The 17,189-nt window shown below is 42.0% G+C and overlaps 2 long non-coding RNA genes across 2 annotated transcripts in view; both read left to right on the top strand.

Moving 5' to 3' along the window:
- Nucleotides 1–592: 592 nt before the first annotated feature.
- LOC116755669 lies at nucleotides 593–3,956 on the top strand. The gene is made up of 4 exons (XR_004350423.1): nucleotides 593–914; nucleotides 1,556–1,636; nucleotides 3,327–3,386; nucleotides 3,510–3,956. It is a non-coding gene; the product is annotated as an uncharacterized LOC116755669 (long non-coding RNA).
- A 250-nt stretch (nucleotides 3,957–4,206) lies between these two features.
- LOC116755668 overlaps nucleotides 4,207–17,189 on the top strand; it is a 48,773-nt gene continuing 35,790 nt past the window's right edge. The window contains exons 1-4 of the long non-coding RNA XR_004350422.1: nucleotides 4,207–4,932; nucleotides 5,586–5,787; nucleotides 6,913–7,097; nucleotides 7,406–7,565. This is a non-coding gene — a long non-coding RNA (uncharacterized LOC116755668). The remainder of the gene's footprint in view (nucleotides 4,933–5,585; nucleotides 5,788–6,912; nucleotides 7,098–7,405; nucleotides 7,566–17,189) is intronic.

Raw genomic sequence — 17,189 nt, 5'->3', positions numbered from 1 at the left:
TACTCTGTCATTTAAGATTTCTTGATAAGTTTTTTTTTAACATTTAAATTTTATTGGAATATAGTTGATTTGCCATGTTGTGTTAGTTTCAGGTGTACAGCAAAGTGATTCAGTTACACATATACACATATTCATTCTCTTTTAGATTCTTTTCTTATATAGGTTATCACAGAATATTGAGTAGCGTTCCCTGTGCTATACAGTAGGTCCTTGTCGGTTATCTATCTTATGTATAGTAGTGTGTGTCTGTTCATCCTAAACTCCTGATTTATCCCTCCCACGTTTCGCTTTTGGTTAACTGTAAGTTTTCAATATCCGTAAGTCTGTTGCTGTTTTGTAAATAAGTTCATTTGTATCTTTTTTTAAAAATTAGATTCCACATATGAGTGAGATCATATGATATTCATCATTCTGTGTCTGACTTTCTGCAACATGGATTGACCTAGAGATTATCATACTAAGTGAAGTAAGTCAAGGTTTCTTGATAAGTTAATTTATTTTGCTCATCTGAAAAAGCCTTGACATGCTAGAAATTTTCTTAGACATTCCTTTAATTTCATTCTCTTTGATTTCTACAGGGGGAATACATGGCTTTCTCCTCACTTCTTTGCGTTTTTCCAGTGCCTTTGAAAGTACCACCAGAATGATGGCTGCATTTTCAGTGGTGGAAATTATTGCTGTGTCTCAGAAGCAAGGAATCACAGGATATCTGCTTTCCAGCGGTGATCTATGACTCTCATAAATGAAAGCCACACCATCATATATAACACCCTAATGAGTTTTTTTCATAGAGACAGAACAGAGATTCCTAATGTTTCTTGGAACTTCCCGAAAAACAGGGAAAGAAAAAAAATTCAACTACATGCCTGTTTGTTAGCCCAGCATTGGAAGGGAGCAGCCTTAAAGAATAATTGGTGAGTAAACCCACACCAATACCACTATCCTTCATCTCCTTCAGATCAGCCTCACGCAAAAGAATTTGTTGGAGCCCACAATCTTCTTTTAAGCCAAGAAGATTAATTGAAAAGATAAATATGCTTTGCGAAGCACTTGTATTTTGAGGAGAGATGGAATTGGGGAAGTGCCACGTAGACGTCTATCATTCTACAAATCATAATTATTGTCAGTGACCTGAAACCTGGAGCATGTTATGTGGGTTAAATAATGTCCATAGTTTTGCTCTCCGGGAATGGTTTCGTTCCCCACCTGATCTTTACCACACTGCCTTGAGTCTTTTAGGCCTAAAGTACATAAGTTGCTTATATTTATCTGGGTAGTTGGTTAATTTGGGAGATAACCACCTTGCAGGTATGATTTTCTTCTGCTGACAGAGAACAAAGCCTGGATTCTTATCCTTTTTATGTTTCATTATTCATGCTTTCTTCCTCATCTCCTGCCAACCCTCCTACCAGTTCTGTTTAAAGAAGATATTATTTATTATATATGTATGTAGATTCCTCCAGAAAGATCTAGCTATGCCCAGGTTTGCTTGTGTGAATACACATATACCCACCGTGTAAGTGTACTTCAGTATGTTTTTTTTTCCCTTGACCAGGTCGCTCCTAAGAAACCATTAATATAACAAAAGCTGTCAAAACATATGAAGGAAGAAAGGATGGTACTTTTTGATTATGAGGTATGAATTTATTTTTGCATGAACACTTGACCCCTGGGGAACTGTGCCTTCCTGTGAAATGCATGCTCCAGCCATGCCGTTGGCTCTGGTGACCCCCAGAGAGGGTAATCCAATTATCCAGGTAAAGAAATGTCTGAAAACAAAGAATAAATAGCAGTTATATTTTGGAATTAAGCTCATTCATAAAACTGGTAGGTCACATTCATTTCAGTTCATTTCAGAAGTACATCAATTAGAATACTGTGTGAGGCTGTGATTAAAACATTCATTCATTTGTTCATTCAACAAATATTTATTGAGAGCCTTCCATGCGCTAGACACTGTCCTAGGTGCTGGGGGTGTATTAATAAGCAAAGACAAACATGGTCCTTGCTGGTAAATTTAACAACTGGTTTTCCAGAAACAAAAGCCCTGTCTTGGGCTTCCCTGGTGGCGCAGTGGTTGGGAGTCCGCCTGCCGACGCAGGGGACACGGGTTCGTGCCCCGGTCTGGGAGGATCCCACATGCCGCGGAGGGGCTGGGCCCGTGAGCCATGGCCGCTGAGCCTGCGCGTCTGGAGCCTGTGCTCTGCAGCGGGAGAGGCCACGGCAGTGAGAAGCCCGCGTACCAAAAAAAAAAAAAAAAAAAAAAAAAAAAAAAAAAGCCCTGTCTTTTGAGTATTTGCCAGTTTCAAGGTCTCCATATTCTGCATTACCCGGCACAGAGTCAGAACTCAAACATGGCAACCATCGTCATCACCTTTCTGTCTCGATCATAATTCTCATCAGTATTGTGTATGATGATTGTGCTTTAACAACATACTAAAAAGAAACTCATGATCTACGGAGGTAAATGTCCAAGACTTGTGTTCAGGAGTGTGTGAGTGTGTGCGTATAAAGGTAAAGAAAAGCAGAGAAGGGTCTGAAAGGATGCACACTGGATTTGGTATGGTTACCTCAAAAAGATGTGGGATTGAGTGGAAGTTAACTATCAAAGTGGGACTTCTTTTCTTTTACTAAAAATCTGTACAGTTTGAATTTTCATGAGTATGGATTAATTTTATAATTTTTAAAGAAAATTTGCACTGTCCAAGTTAAACAAGCATAGCTCTCTCACATGATGGCAGTCCAACAGTGACCAAATGCCTAGTAGTAGATAAAGGGCGGTTATTATGGGAGAGTCAGGTACCATAATATATGAATCATTGTAGATGGAGTCATCGTTAAATGATTGTTAGGTGGTTTTCCTGGTGAAAAGTGACTTCAGCTGTTGACAGAAGATGAAATAGAATCAAGACACTTGACAAGTGTTCCAGTTGCTGTAGAACAAACCACTCCAAAACAGCAACTTAAAATAATGACAGTGTTTATTTTGCTCACAGATTTGCAGGTGGGGTGGGTGGGGACATTTTGTCCCTTCTCTAGTTGGCATAAAGTGGGGTGACTGGCGGGCGGAAGGTGGAATCATCTGAAGGGCACTCACTCACGTGTCTGGTGGTTGATGCTGACTGTTGGCCGGGACCAACATGGGGCCGTGGCTGGAACACACCTACCTGTGGCCCTTCATACGGCCGCTCATCTTCCCCACAGTATGGTGGCTGGGTTCCAGAGGTGAGTGTCCCAAGAGAGAGCCGGGTGGAAGCTGTATCAGCTTTTATGACCTAACCTTGAAAGTCACACAGCATCACTTTCTTCACATTCTCTTGCTCAAGGTAGTCGCGAAGCATTGCCCAGGTGCCGAGAGAGGAAAACTGGACTCTACCTCTGGATGGGTAAGTAGCAAGTTCTACAGGAACATGTGGGACTGGGAATACTAACGTGGCCATTTTTGGAAAATACAACCTGCCCCAATAAGTCCTCTCCTTTCTGATGTGGTCTGTACTACATATCTACAGAGCAAATATGGGAAATTGCCCAGATCCTCTTGGCTGCCCTGCTGCATGTAAGTATACTACAGTTTCACCTTTACTCCAAAAACCATATTCGTGCGTTGTGAAAGCTGTAAATTCTTATGTGAGAAACAAAAAGAATTTTAGTATTAGAAGATCATATTTCCCACGCTTAGCACAACCATGGTTTTTAAAACAATTTCCCTGTGTGCTGTCAAATTTGCCTTAACCTAAAAGGGAGATTGACACCTTACAGGCATGGTGAAAGTCTACCTTTATTGGTTGGACCCGGGAAGCTGGTGGGTTTGTATTATTTTTATCTCTGAGCTTACTTGTCACATACAACAAAAGATAGAGCACAGAGGAGAGATTCATGAAAATGAATGGTTTGCAATGGAATTTCAAATATTCTTCTTAAAAGCACATTGGTGTTATTACCTACCAGCCACGCTATTCAAGACTATGTTAAGTCTGTTTATTTTTAAAATTTTATTTTATTTATTTTTGGCTGCGTTGGGTCTTCGTTGCTGCGCACGGGCTTTCTCTAGTTGAGGTGAGCGGGGGCTACTCTTCATTGCAGTGCGCGGGCTTCTCGTTGCGGTGGCTTCTCTTGTTGCGGAGCACGGGCTCTAGGCGCGCGGGCTTCAGTACTTGTGGCACACGGGCTTAGTTGCTCCGCAGCACGTGGGGTCTTCCTGGATGGACCAGGTCTCTAACCCGTGTCTGGCAGGCAGATTCTTAACCACTGCACCACCAAGCAAGTCCCAAGGCTCTGTTGTTTAATGTGTTGAGAGTCAGATGCATTTCTCATTTTTTGTTAAGGTTTGAGTCAACTTACTCATTTGTATCCCTAGTGTCCTTGGTTCCCACTAGGGCATGCATGCATAGAAAACATATTTACATAGACTGGCACTTAGAGAATGGTCAGAAAACATCCAATTAATGGAGTCTACTAAGTTCAAATCTCCTTTTACTTTACGGTATGAATTATTATCCCCAAATCAGCTGTAAATTAGATCTGCAGGGATTCTAGTTTTTAAAAACTCTATTACTGTTAACTTTTATTTCTTTGAACATAACCAAGTTCTTTCCTCATTGCAGATGTGGTCATCATGTAACCAAAGTCTTAAAAACGAAGCTCTTTTGGCGATTGACATGTGAAACAAACAAAAAAGAAAAAAACCTGACTTTCACATTGCCTTTTAAAGTGTGAAAAACAGCTTGTATTCATGGTTGGGTAAATCAGTCAAATTGAATTTTAACAAAGTTTTGCCTCCTAATATTTTCTTGTTTAGACTCAAGACAGCCATAAGACATTTCGTTTTAGCTCAGTCCACATTTTATTCTTCAGAAATTTGTTAAAGATTTGAAACTTTCTCCAGTCTGTTCTCTCCCACCTCTACAGCGCCAAAGTAACAAAAGGAGCAAGGTCAGTGCCTGTATCTTCCCTGAAACAGCATAAATGGAATTCAAATATTGTGAGCCCAGATTCTTATGTTCATTGATGTATCCTTGTAAAGAACATTTACTGATATGTCCAGCTCAGACAATTATGCGAACCATTAGCCAAGACAATAAACATGGCTGTTCTTCAGCTCACCTGGGGGAGCTTTTATAAAATACTGATTCTTTGTTCCACTCCCCAAAGATGTTGGCTCACAGGCCGAGTATGAGGCCAAGGAATCTATACTCTACAAAAGTCCCTCTTATGATTCTGGGTGTCAGCCCATGGTGGGAATGACAACTTGCTAACTTTTAAAGTAACTTTTGTGAAGTAAGATGTTTTGCCTTGATAGGGTTTTTATAGCTCAAAACAAAGGGATATTATGTTTGAATTTCTATCATTGTTACCTTTTACAATAGGAATCCAGGCTTTATCTAAACTTTCATATATTGACTTTACAGTAGAAGCTACAGCTTTATTAAAAAAAGGAGGGGGAGATTTAGTTCGTAACTCTCATCATTATTTCCGTCTCTAGTTTTGTATTTGGGCTGAAATATATTTTATATGTAAATAATGTTATATATAATAATAATGATTACTATCATTATCTGGTAAAATTTTTCTTTTACATCCTTTAGGCTCCTCTAGCTGGAACTCATGAAGTAAATGAAGAACTACAAACAATTTATTATGGTTAGAGGATATGAATGGGGCATGCCTCATAAAAGTGGAAATTTTTGTATAGAGCCACAAAGGATACCTAAGATTTCTACAGATAGAGGAAACAGAATAAGCAAAGGCACAGATGCTTGAACTTGCCTGGCACATTCAAGGATGTAGGTAAGTGTAGCCAGCGTACGAGATAATGGGAGATATCCATGGCTTAAAATAGTCAATCTTCAGCAGTGGGGGCAAAGAATTCTGTCTCGGTTCTATTTCCAATTGTCTGGAGTGGCTTTTTGAAAAAGTGTGTTAAGATGGATTCTGAGGATGCATCTGGCTCTGAGGTTGATTAGGGATCAGCTATGGCCAGAAGACCGGGCAGCAGAAAATCAGTGTATTTTCTATTCCTAGTCTACATGCTGTACCTTTTGGGCATGTATTCTTGATCTTAGTGTTTTTTTCCACACTTTCTCTTAATTTGGTATATACATTCAATGTCTTTGTCCTGCTTTTAATTCTCCCTGTGGTATCTTAGATTATATGTTGATCTTTGAGGGGTTCATGAAATACTGATCCTTTGAGAAAGGTGTTTTGCCTTTGGCTGCCCTTCTAACCCTATGGGTGGGCACTGTGAGTGGACTTTGCTGGAACATACTGAAGTGGTGAGAACCGGATGACTACAACCCAGTGTTCGCTTCTGAATTCCTGAATCAGCGATCGAGTCAAAGGGTGACTGATGAGCTGTTAAGCTGATTTGCTGCATTTATGGATTTCCATTGAAAAGCTGATGGGGCACAGACATACGTTTCTCCAGAAGAAAAAGAGCTAACGTAGAAATTAGGTCCTACTTCAGTTTTACCAAGAAAAGTTTACACTGATTGTCAAAGCACCTGTATTATTATACATGTAAATATTGATTGACATAATCAATTTACCAGTTTTCAGAAACAAATCTGAATACTGTACATGCTGCAAGGAAATTTTAAAGTGCATATTTCGTCAAAACTGTAATTTCTGTGAAAGCTCTTTTTGTTCCCACTTTTTTTGGTTCTATCTAGCAGTCTCATTTGGACAAAATATATAGGCTCTTCATTAATACTACTTGAAGACTTTATATTTAATTAGCATGTGTCTTCACTTCTAAGGCTTTCTTGGGGCCACATTTTAACACTCTAAAATCGGGCTATGTGCATTGTAATCCCTGTGAACGTTTCGTGTCGCATTTTCCGTGTCTTTTCCTTCTCCGGCCTCCCCATACCAAAAAGCTGTTAATAAATCTAGGCTGCTTCTTGGCTATTTTAGAATCCAGGAAGTGTGGAAAGTGCATGCGGGGAGGATGGATGACTTTCTTTGATTTTGCCAAAAGGAGAGAATGAGAACTTGATAAATAAGGCAGAAGAAGAATTGCTTTGACTGGAGATTTCGAAACCAGCTCTCCTCTTCCCCTGCATTTTGAATGGGGCTCCGTGAACATCTGAAAGCTGGAAGTGGGTCATGACTTTTTCTGCAGTGTCTTAAAGGAGCAAAAAAATGATGGATCAGCTGCTTATAATCACTTTATTTCCAGTATTATAAAATTGGTTTAGTAAGCTAATGACGTCAATCATTGCTGGTGCTAGACGGAACATTTTTACCTAGAGATTAAAAACCTTCGAAAGTTAAGTCTTTTCTAAAAATGTTTATATTGGAGTACAGTTGATTAACAATGTTGTGTTAGTTTCATAGTTTCAGGTGTACAGCACAGTGATTCAGTTATACATGTATCCATTCTTTTTCTAATTCTTTCCCCTTTTAGGTTATTACAGAAGATTGAGCAGAGCCCCCTGTGCTGTACAGCAGGTCCTTGTTGGTTTTCTACGTTATATACAGCAGTGTGTATATGCTCTGCCCCTCTGTCTCCTGCATACCCACTGCCACTGTCCAGACTTCCCGCATCCTTCTCCGGGACACTTCAGGTAATGCCTGTGTTCATTCACTATCTTGCAGAGAATGTTCTTCCTCTTCTTCCTCCAATATTCTTCATTCAGGTGAGCTCACCAGTTTTCAGAAAAACAGGTATGATCTTTATTTAAATATAGTTGATTTGTAATGATGTGTTAGTTTCAGGTACACAGAAAAGTGATTCAGATATATAGATAGATTCTTTTATAGATTCTTTTCCATTATAGGTTATTATAAGATATCGAGTATAGTCCCCTGTGCTATGCAGTAGGTCCCTGTTTGTTATGTATTTTATATATAGTAGTGTGTATATTTTAATCCCAAACTCCAATTTATCCCTCCCCCCTACTTTTCCTCTTTGGTAACCATAAATTTGTTTATCTAAGTCTGTGAATCTGTTTCTGTTTCATAAATAAGTTCATTTGTACCATTTTTTTAGATTCCACATATAAGCGGTATCATATATTTGTCTTTCTCTGTCTGACTTACTTCACGTAGTATGATAATCTCCAGGTCCATCCATGTTGCTGCAAATGGCATTATTTCATCCTTTTCTGTGGATGAGTAGTATTCCATTGTGTGTATGTACCACATCTTCCATTCATCTGTTGGTGGACACTGAGGCTGCTTCCAGGTCTTGGCTATTGTAAATAGTGCTTCAGTGAACATTTGGGGTGCGTGTATCTTTTCTTTTTTGAATTTTATTTTATACAGCAGGTTCTTATTACTTATCTGTTTTATACATCTTAGTGTATATAGGTCAATCCTAATCTCCCAGTTCACCCCACCACCACCACCCGCCGCCCCTGCTTTCTCCCCTTGGTGTCCATACATTTGTTCTCCACATCTGTGTCTCTGTTTCTACCTTGCAAACTGGTTCATCTGTACCATTTTTCTAGATTCCAGATATATGTGTTAGCATACGGTATTTGTTTTTCTCTTTCTGACTTATGACAGTCTCTAGGTCCATCCACATCTCTACAACTGACCCAGTTTCATTCCTTTTTATGGCTGATTAATATTCCATTGTATATATGTGCCACATCTTCTTTATCTATTCATCTGTCAATGGACAATTAGGTTGCTCCCATGACGTGGCTGTTGTAAATAGTGCTGCTATGAACATAGGTGTGCTTGTATCTTTTCAAATTATAGTTTTGTCTGGGTATATGCCCAGGAGTGGGATTGCTGGGGCATATGGTAATTCTATTTTTAGTCTTTTAAGGAACCTCCATACTGTTCTCCATAGTGGCTGTATCAATCTACATTCCCACCAACAGTGCAAGAGGGTTCCCTTTTCTCCACACCCTCTCCAGCATTTATTGTGTGTAGATTTTTTGATGATGGCCATTCTGACCTGTGTGAGGTGGTACCTCCTTGTAACTTTGATTTGCGTTCCTCTAATGATTAGTGATGTTGAGAATCTAGCCATCTGTATGTCTTCTCTGGAGAAATGTCTATTTAGGTTTTCAGCCCATTTTTTGATTGGGTTGTTTGGTTTTTTGATATTGAGCTGCATGAGCGGCTCGTAAATTTTGGAGATTAATTCCTCGTCGGTTGTTTTGTGAATATTTTCTCCCATGCTGTAGGTTGTTTTCTCGTTTTGTTTATGGTTTCCTTTACTGTGCAAAAGCTTTTGAGTTTAATTAGGTTCCATTTGTTTATTTTTGTTTTTATTTCCATTACTCTAGGTTGCTGCAATTTATGGCAGAGTGTTCTGCCTCTGTTTTCCTCTAAGAGTTTTAGAGTATCAGGTCTTACATTTAGGTCTGTAATCCATTTTGAGGCTATTTTTGGGTATGGTGTCACAGAATGTTCTAGTTTCAGGGACTTTTAAAGGTTGTCCCATCCTGCCATATCCTGTAAAAACCTTCTTCCAGCTTTAGGTCCAGAGTTCTGCTTGGTCATTCCTCAGCCTCATGAATATGGGAAGTTCTTAGACACTTCCTGCCCCATGACTTCTGACCTTAGAGCAGCAGCCTTTCAGCCAAGTTAAATTTTCTAGTTGCCATAGACAGATAAGTTGCTTAATGCTCAGCAAGGCAGAGGAGATATTTGGGGGTCAGACAGACTGCAGTTCAAGCCTCAATTCTGCCATGTCTTAGCTGTGTGACTGGTCAGGTTACTCAACCTCTCTGAGCCTTATTCATTTATTCACATCATTCCAAAAGTCATCAGCATACGGGAGGCTTGCGCATCTAGAAAGCGCCAGCACTAGCCTGGATGCTGGGTGTATGTTGCTAAACAAAACGGACATATGGTTCCTGCTCTCTAAGAGCTTAGCTCAGGAGGATACTTGGGAATGAGTTGCCAGTGACACTCCAGAGCGTAAGTTCTCCGGTAGGTTAGCCCAGGCTTGGAAATGCAGGCAAAACTTCTGGAGAAATTACAGCAAAGCTGAAATGCGAAGAATCACTCGGGGTAGTCAGGTGGTGAGGAATAATCACGAGTGCCTTAACTTTCTTCCCTGTAAGGTGGGGACACACCTACGTAGAGACCATGCATCTAACACACCAGAACTGTGCCTGGCAGGTCAATCTTGGGCCAGAAAACATGTAGTGAATAGGTACCATCCTAGGCAATGGGGATGGGAAAATGAGTAGGTTGCTGTCTCTGGGCTCCTGGGTCTTAGAGGCTTGAGGTCTACCTCTAGCTGCGTAGGGCTGCCTCTATTACCGCTCTTGTCCCACTGTCTCTTGTACTTGCCTGTTGTCATGTCTGAGTCTTGAGACCATGAGCTTAGTGAGGCCAGGAATGCTTCTCTCTTATCCACTGTCATATCTTCAACGCTGAGCAGTTCCTAGTGGACCTTCGCTCTTCTTATCCACCGTGGCTGATGTGGTAGGTTCCCTGTCGCCCCTTACCTTTTCAGCTGCTCTCCCCACTGCTTTTATTTGCCTGAAGGTTTGCTCTGGCCCACGAGGGCCACTCAGCTCACTAGTAGGGGAGGGAAGCTGGGAGTGCAGGAGAATTAAGGCCCACCCCAGCTGCTCTCAGCAGCTTGGGATAGAGCTGGTGTATAAATAACTCAGCTCCTAGGCCCTGGAATGACTCTGAGACATGTCTTCTACACTGGCTCCAAGTCCCCCGTGGAGGATTTACATCTAGTTACCTCATAACAATAACTCGATTGATAAGTTACCCTCCCTTCCTTTCCCCACTTCCTTACCAGTGATTCCTGGGATTTTCACAACTCCCAAAGAAAGCACTTACACTTGAATCCTTGTCTCAAGGTCTACTCAGGCATCCAGATCTCTATCGTATGTTTAGGGAATTCTGCCTATAAAGAGCCCGTCTCCCGTGACAGGAATGGAGAATGTCAGATACTCAGATACACTTGTGGCCAGGGTTGGGCACATGACCTGGGCATTGAGCATTAGATGTACCCATCTCCGCACTCTCTAAATGGGAAGCTAATGTCATGAAGAAGTAGGAGATGCCCAGATTTGATTCTGTTGACAGATGGTAGCTGAATGGCACCTTGCAGCATCCGGTGTTGCTGGCACACATGGCACGACCCACGACATCGAGCATGGCTTCCCCCACACGGTGTCGCCTGGAGATTTTCGAGCACTGTTCTTTCCCTTGTAGTCTCGGAGCTGGGTTCTGGGGTCCTCTCGGAGATTCTTTGATCTCTCCAATAGCTTTCGTGGTAAAATCCTTTCCTGCCAACATGTCAAGGGTGATTTCTGTAGCTTGTAACTAAGAATGGTGTCTGTGTCAGTCAGGATAGAGCCAGGAAAACAGCCCTCTAAATCTTGCACGCAGATGGGGTTTAATAGTTTAATACAGATAAAAGGGTGATGGAAAAGCTGGCAAGCCAAACAAGAAGAAAGGAAGCTGCTACCACCACTAGGGCTGGAGGGGCCGTGGAGGAAGGGAACCCGTCATCTGACAGGAGCTAGAACCATGTAGGGGCTGTGCAGAGGGTTGACCAGTGAGATCCAGGACCTGAAGCTCACAGGAAGGATGGGCAAGAGGGCGAGAAAGAAATATCTGGTCTTCTTTCTTTTTCCCTCCCTCCAATTTTACACCGTACCTCCCATCAGTTGGAAGTAATCACCAGAAGCTAGAGGGCAAGGGAGCCTATAGTACACAGGAGAAGAGGGGAAGAGCCAGAAGCAGACCTGAAAGCCGACAGGCAATTGCCATGCCCATGTGCTAGGAGTTCAAATGCTCTTTGGCTGAATGAGTGAAGAGAATAACCAAGGAGAGGGCTGGCACCAGAATCTTGGGCTTGTACCAACTCTTAAAAGAACAGGGAAATGAGAGGATTTCCCTTAAGAAGAAGCAGTCGGAGAGAAAGGAGGAAAATGAGGCAAGAGTAAGGCCCTGGATGTCTTGGCTCTGAAGCAATCAACTCTGCCAGGCTCCTAACTGGACACCCACCAACTAGATCTATGAATTATTCATCGAGTCTAGACGGGAGACTCAGAGCGCTTATCCAGGAGCTTTGAGTATCATAGCTTCTAATCCAGGCTATTCCCTGGGTAACGTGGGTTATTAAGTGAGGATAACAGTGCTTGCCAACTTTCATTGGGCAAGGTAAGAAACAACGAATCATGAAGAGTTTTAAATACTTGGCAAAATAGAGAAATGAGTCACAGCAGCAAGAATCTTGATAACCAAGAGATGAGCGCATTCACTCACAGTTTGAACTGATGGTATCGTCCTCGATGAGTTCCATGAATAAATGGGATGTAGTCTCTTTGTTAGTGGCAGTGCATAAGAGGAAGCAAAGGTCTGTGTTTGGATTTGTGAGAAGGAGCATGGTATACAGGCAAAGCTTCTAGGCCATTATAAATATTTGTTCCCTTCCTCAGCCTCCCTTCTTTTTATCATAGCTGTAACCTAGAGGGAAAAAAGTGAGAAAGTGAAATATTGTCTAGAAAAAGTGGCTGGGGTGAATCCCTTTTATAGGAAAATGCTTAGAGGAATTAAACCCCAAATTCCTGCGTATTATTAAAACACCAGAAATCCATGGGCATTGTAAATCCAAGGCCATTTACTCAGGATTTCAGATGTTCTAAAAAAAAAATCCATCTGCACTTATTTTGTTTCTTCAATGTGAGGAATGAGGAGGTGAGGAATCCTCACTTCCCATGGGTGCCGTGAAATGTCTATTGGTTTCTATTTTCTGTGGGATTTCATCCTCAGGTGGTGTCTTGGTGTTTCTGTGACCCAAGCAAGGAGTCCCGTGGCTATAGCACACTTTTGACATGGTTGGAAATATGATCACCTCGAGGCCCATGGCAAAAGGAGCCGGGCCTCTGCCATGGGTCAGCAGCAGCCAGGAGGGTTGCCAAGATACGGTACAAAACACAAGACCCCTACATCTCCCTCTGGGTTTCTGGAGCAGCTTTCTTGAACTCAGCTGTTGAAATTTCACTTCCTTCACTGAAATCCAAACACACCTGTCCCCCCAGATAGGAAAGTGCTTATTAAGTGACTTCCTCCATGCTGGCTAGTCTTGTGGTTTTATTCAGCCCTTAACGAGTGTGTGGGGGCTTCCCTGCTGGCGCAGTGGTTGAGAGTCCGCCTGCCGATGCAGGGGACATGGGTTTGTGCCCCGGTCCGGGAAGATCCCACATGCCGCGGAGCGGCTGGGCCCGTGAGCCAGGGCCGCTGAGCCTGCGCGTCCAGAGCCTGTGCTCCGCAATGGGGGAGGCCACAACAGTAAGAGGCCAACAGTGAGAGGCCTGCGTACCACAAAAAAGAGAAAAAAAAAGACAGTGTGGGCGCTGAGTACCACAAGGATACCTGAGTACCAGGGATGAAGGCAAAGCCCAGTGATGGGTCGCTGGGGTGGAAGCGTGCCAGCCGGCACTGATACCTGGAGACGGTCGTCAGGGTACTCACCGCTTGGCTTTGAAACATCAGCTGGAGCCCAGGCAATATCAGGTCTCTCTCATTCTTCTACTTGTCATGGACACAATCCTTTTCATCTGTTTAATTCCAGAGCACAACAGGGTTATTGATTGCTTTATTTACGTGTTGGTCAGGTGCATTCAAATATCAATTTTGTCATGACTTGTTGTTTTAGAAACTGTGATTTCAAACCAAAATGTAATTTTTTTTTTTTTAACAAAATGAATGGTGGTAGTGTCGAGCCAAGCTTATCCTATGTCCTAGGTGGTGGAGGTCAAAAAGGGAATCTCTCCCCCATGAATTTTTGGGATGGGGCTGCCCATCAGGCCCTATTCCAGACCAGAAAAGAACCTTCCCAGAATAGGCGAGACCCATGTTCGGGGTTTGTGTGATGGAATGCTAAGGAGGGCAACTCTTCCCTTCCTAGCATTGTTCCCAGCAGTGCCAACCCCATGGTGGACCCCTCACCCTCAGGTCCCTCTGGGAAGCTGGTGCTCTGGAAGCCCAGCAGCAGAGCAGTCCCTGGTCCCCCTGCGTGTGTCTCACTCACTCAGTCACTTATCACGGTACCCAAAGGGCCATCATTACCCATGTCCTGTTCTTTCAGGACTATCTTAAACATATTTCTTCATTCATTTTAATATTTAAGTCCTCATTCTACATAGAATGCCTACCTCTAATTCACTTCTTATTGTGGTAAAGAGGTATCTCATATCCCTTTACCCTTCCTCCATCCTTCTAACTTTTTACACTACAGTTTTTACTATTTGTATTATCTGACAATGGAATATTCACTGTTGACCTGAGTCTATTATCATTATGTTTCCTTTCTTATTCAATTGTTATTTTTTTTCCTAGAGCTGATAAATTACTTACGTTTTAGAAATGTACTTACTTTTCTCTGTACACGTCGTTAATGTTTTCTCAGCCCCTCCGAGCGCCTGTAATATTCAAAACACTATTTTAACACATTAAGTAGTGTATTTAATTTTTTAAGAAACTCTGTGCGGCAGGTACATTACAATCCACATTTTATAGATGGGAAACATGAAGCACCGGGAGGCTGCCTGTGCTTCACGGGGATGTAAGATCATTGTGGCAGAGGCAGCATTGGAGCCCGGCCCCTCTGGCTTTTGTATCCACATTCCCAAACTGAAGCAGCACAGCCTTTGAGGAAAACTTTCTACACAAGCAAGTTTACCCGATAAGCAATTGGTTTTTTTTTTTTTTTTTTTTTTTTTTTACACTAGAACTTTCTCCTGCATGTCCCTGTGCTCTCATTTTCCTCTGGATTTTGCTTGTTTACTATACCTGTACCTGCTGTCATAGTAGGGTTGATTTTCAGTATTGTCAACTCATTTTCTGGATATCACTTCTTTTGGGTGTACCTTATTGCTTTAGGGGGAAGCCAGGCCTTTAGAAGACTTCTTGAGAAAAGGTGAATGGGAGACAAATAATTTTTAGATCTTAAATGTTAGCAAGTGTTTGTATTCTAGTTTGATAGCCCTGGGTATAGTGTCCACTGCCCTCTTATCCTCGATTGTTTACATGTGACCTGTCTTTTACTATCTTCCTGGTATTCTGAAATTTTACAGCAGTGGTTGGTATTTTTCATTTATTGTGCTGGGTGTTCAGGAGGACTTTTCTGCAGGTCCAGAAAATGTTCTTGTACTATTTTGCTTCACATTCTTCTCTTGTGGATCCTTACGGTAGGCTGTCGGGCCTCTGGGATTGGCCTTCTAGTTTCATCTTTTTTTCTGTCCCATTTTTTAAAGGTTTTGAGGTATTTTCCTGTTTTCCATATATATACAATATGCATGTAAATGTATATTTATCCATGCAATTTTAGCTCTCATATTTACATTTCTAAGAACGCTTTCTTATCCTGATAATAATGTCTGCTTATTCCTTTTCCTTTTTCTTAATAGCATCCTGACCTTGTTTTAACCATAAGCTTATCTTCTCTTTCTGAGATCATTAAATATAAGTTTTTTAAAATTTTCTTCTTTTCTTTTTTGAGTTTTCTTTCCTCCTTGCTTCTGTTTTGATGTCTCTATCTTTTATGTTAGAGGCTTTCTTCAACTCACTGGTTTTCTGTTCATATTTTAAAAGTTAGAATGCTGGAAGCTCTGTGTGCTTAGACTTGGCTTGTCAACTGTAAAGTGCACTGTAGAGTAACTGGGTGATGAGTTGGCTTTTTAATTGGGAGATTCCTACGTGTCAGGACCTACAGAGTGTTCTCTAAGCACATGACGTATTTATTTGTGTAAATGTGTATTGAAGTCTTGAGAAGATTGAGATAATTTCTATTACGGCAGCACAAACAAACAACAACAAAGTCCCTGTGAGATACGTGCGTGGGTTCCTAAAGCTCTTCCTGCTATTTCTGCACCTTGGACTCATCTATCTCCCCACTGTATTGCTTATCATGGTCTCCTCTCCCCACTACTAAATTCGTACCCATTTTAAGGTAGAGCTATTAGGGTCATGCTGACGTATGTCCTCAGAATAATCAGCTTTCCGAATTCTCACGAATTCTGAAGACAGTTCTAGCCCAAAGAAGAATCATTCTTTTTTTTTTTTTTTTTTTTTGCGGTACGCGGGCCTCTCACCGTTGCGGCCTCTCCCGTCGCGGAGCACAGGCTCCGGACGCGCAGGCTCAGCGGCCATGGCTCACGGGCCCAGCCGCTCCGCGGCATGTGGGATCCTCCCGGACCGGGGCACGAACCCGCGTCCCCTGCATCGACAGGTGGACTCTCAACCACGGCGCCACCAGGGAAGCCCAGAAGAAGCATTCTTAAGTTTGTGCCACATACCCAACTATTAGAGGTGAAAACTCTAGTAGTTACATGATAGCTATCAGGAAACTTGACTTCTGGACTGGTGCCAATTGACATATAATCCTTATTTCTGTAATTACTGCGTGTAGATCCATTCTACGCCTCACGATAATTACATCTATCTTGATGTACCTCCTTCTCCTTGTTTCAGTGACTCTGCTGAAACCACATGTTTCTTTATCCTCTTGATGCTTGAGATTTTCTCCATTTTGGGACAGTCACACTAGACTGTCCCGCTATGGACTTTCAATTTAACGCTCTAGACCTCTCGTCTAACATATTGTTGAGAGTTCCTCCCCAAGCCCTCAAGGTTACAGAAACTAGTTGTAGACAGAGCCGGATCCTTAAACATGATTTCCTTTATGTGGACTCACATACTTGATCTTTCTGGTATTATTGTAACTTGACCTCCTAGCAGCATTTAATACACTGGATTGGTTTCTGCTTCTTAAAGGTTCCCTGGATACCACAGTCTCCCAAGATTGCTGCTACCTCCGATCACGTTGGCCACTCTTTTCTCTCCTCCTGTGTTAGGTCCACCTCCTCAACCTGACCTCTAATGTAAGAGTGCTTCAGGATCCTGTACTCACCTCTTCTCTTCTGTCTACCAGGTCTCTTTAGGTGATGCCATCTAGTCCATATTTTTATGCTAATGACTCCCAGACGTTTATCTTTAACTAACTGTGTTGTATCCCCAGGACTCCTGACTCCAGTTGCCTCCTTGACATCTTCATACAAATGTTCAGTAGGCGTCTAGTGCTTAGCATGACCAGTACACAACTCTTGAGTCACTGCTGTCTGGATAACATCCTAATTAGCCCTTACATACCTCTTTCTTCCCATTTTGGAAAACGGCACCAAAATCCAGCTACTTGCTCAAGCCCCTAATCTGACAATTACCCTTGATTCATTTCTTTCACTTTACCCACG

Source organism: Phocoena sinus, chromosome 6 (genome assembly GCF_008692025.1).
Source record: "Phocoena sinus isolate mPhoSin1 chromosome 6, mPhoSin1.pri, whole genome shotgun sequence".
In the NCBI taxonomy this organism is placed as follows: domain Eukaryota; kingdom Metazoa; phylum Chordata; class Mammalia; order Artiodactyla; family Phocoenidae; genus Phocoena; species Phocoena sinus.
Note: the sequence above shows the minus strand (reverse complement) of the source record. Positions and strands in the feature narration are given on the sequence as shown.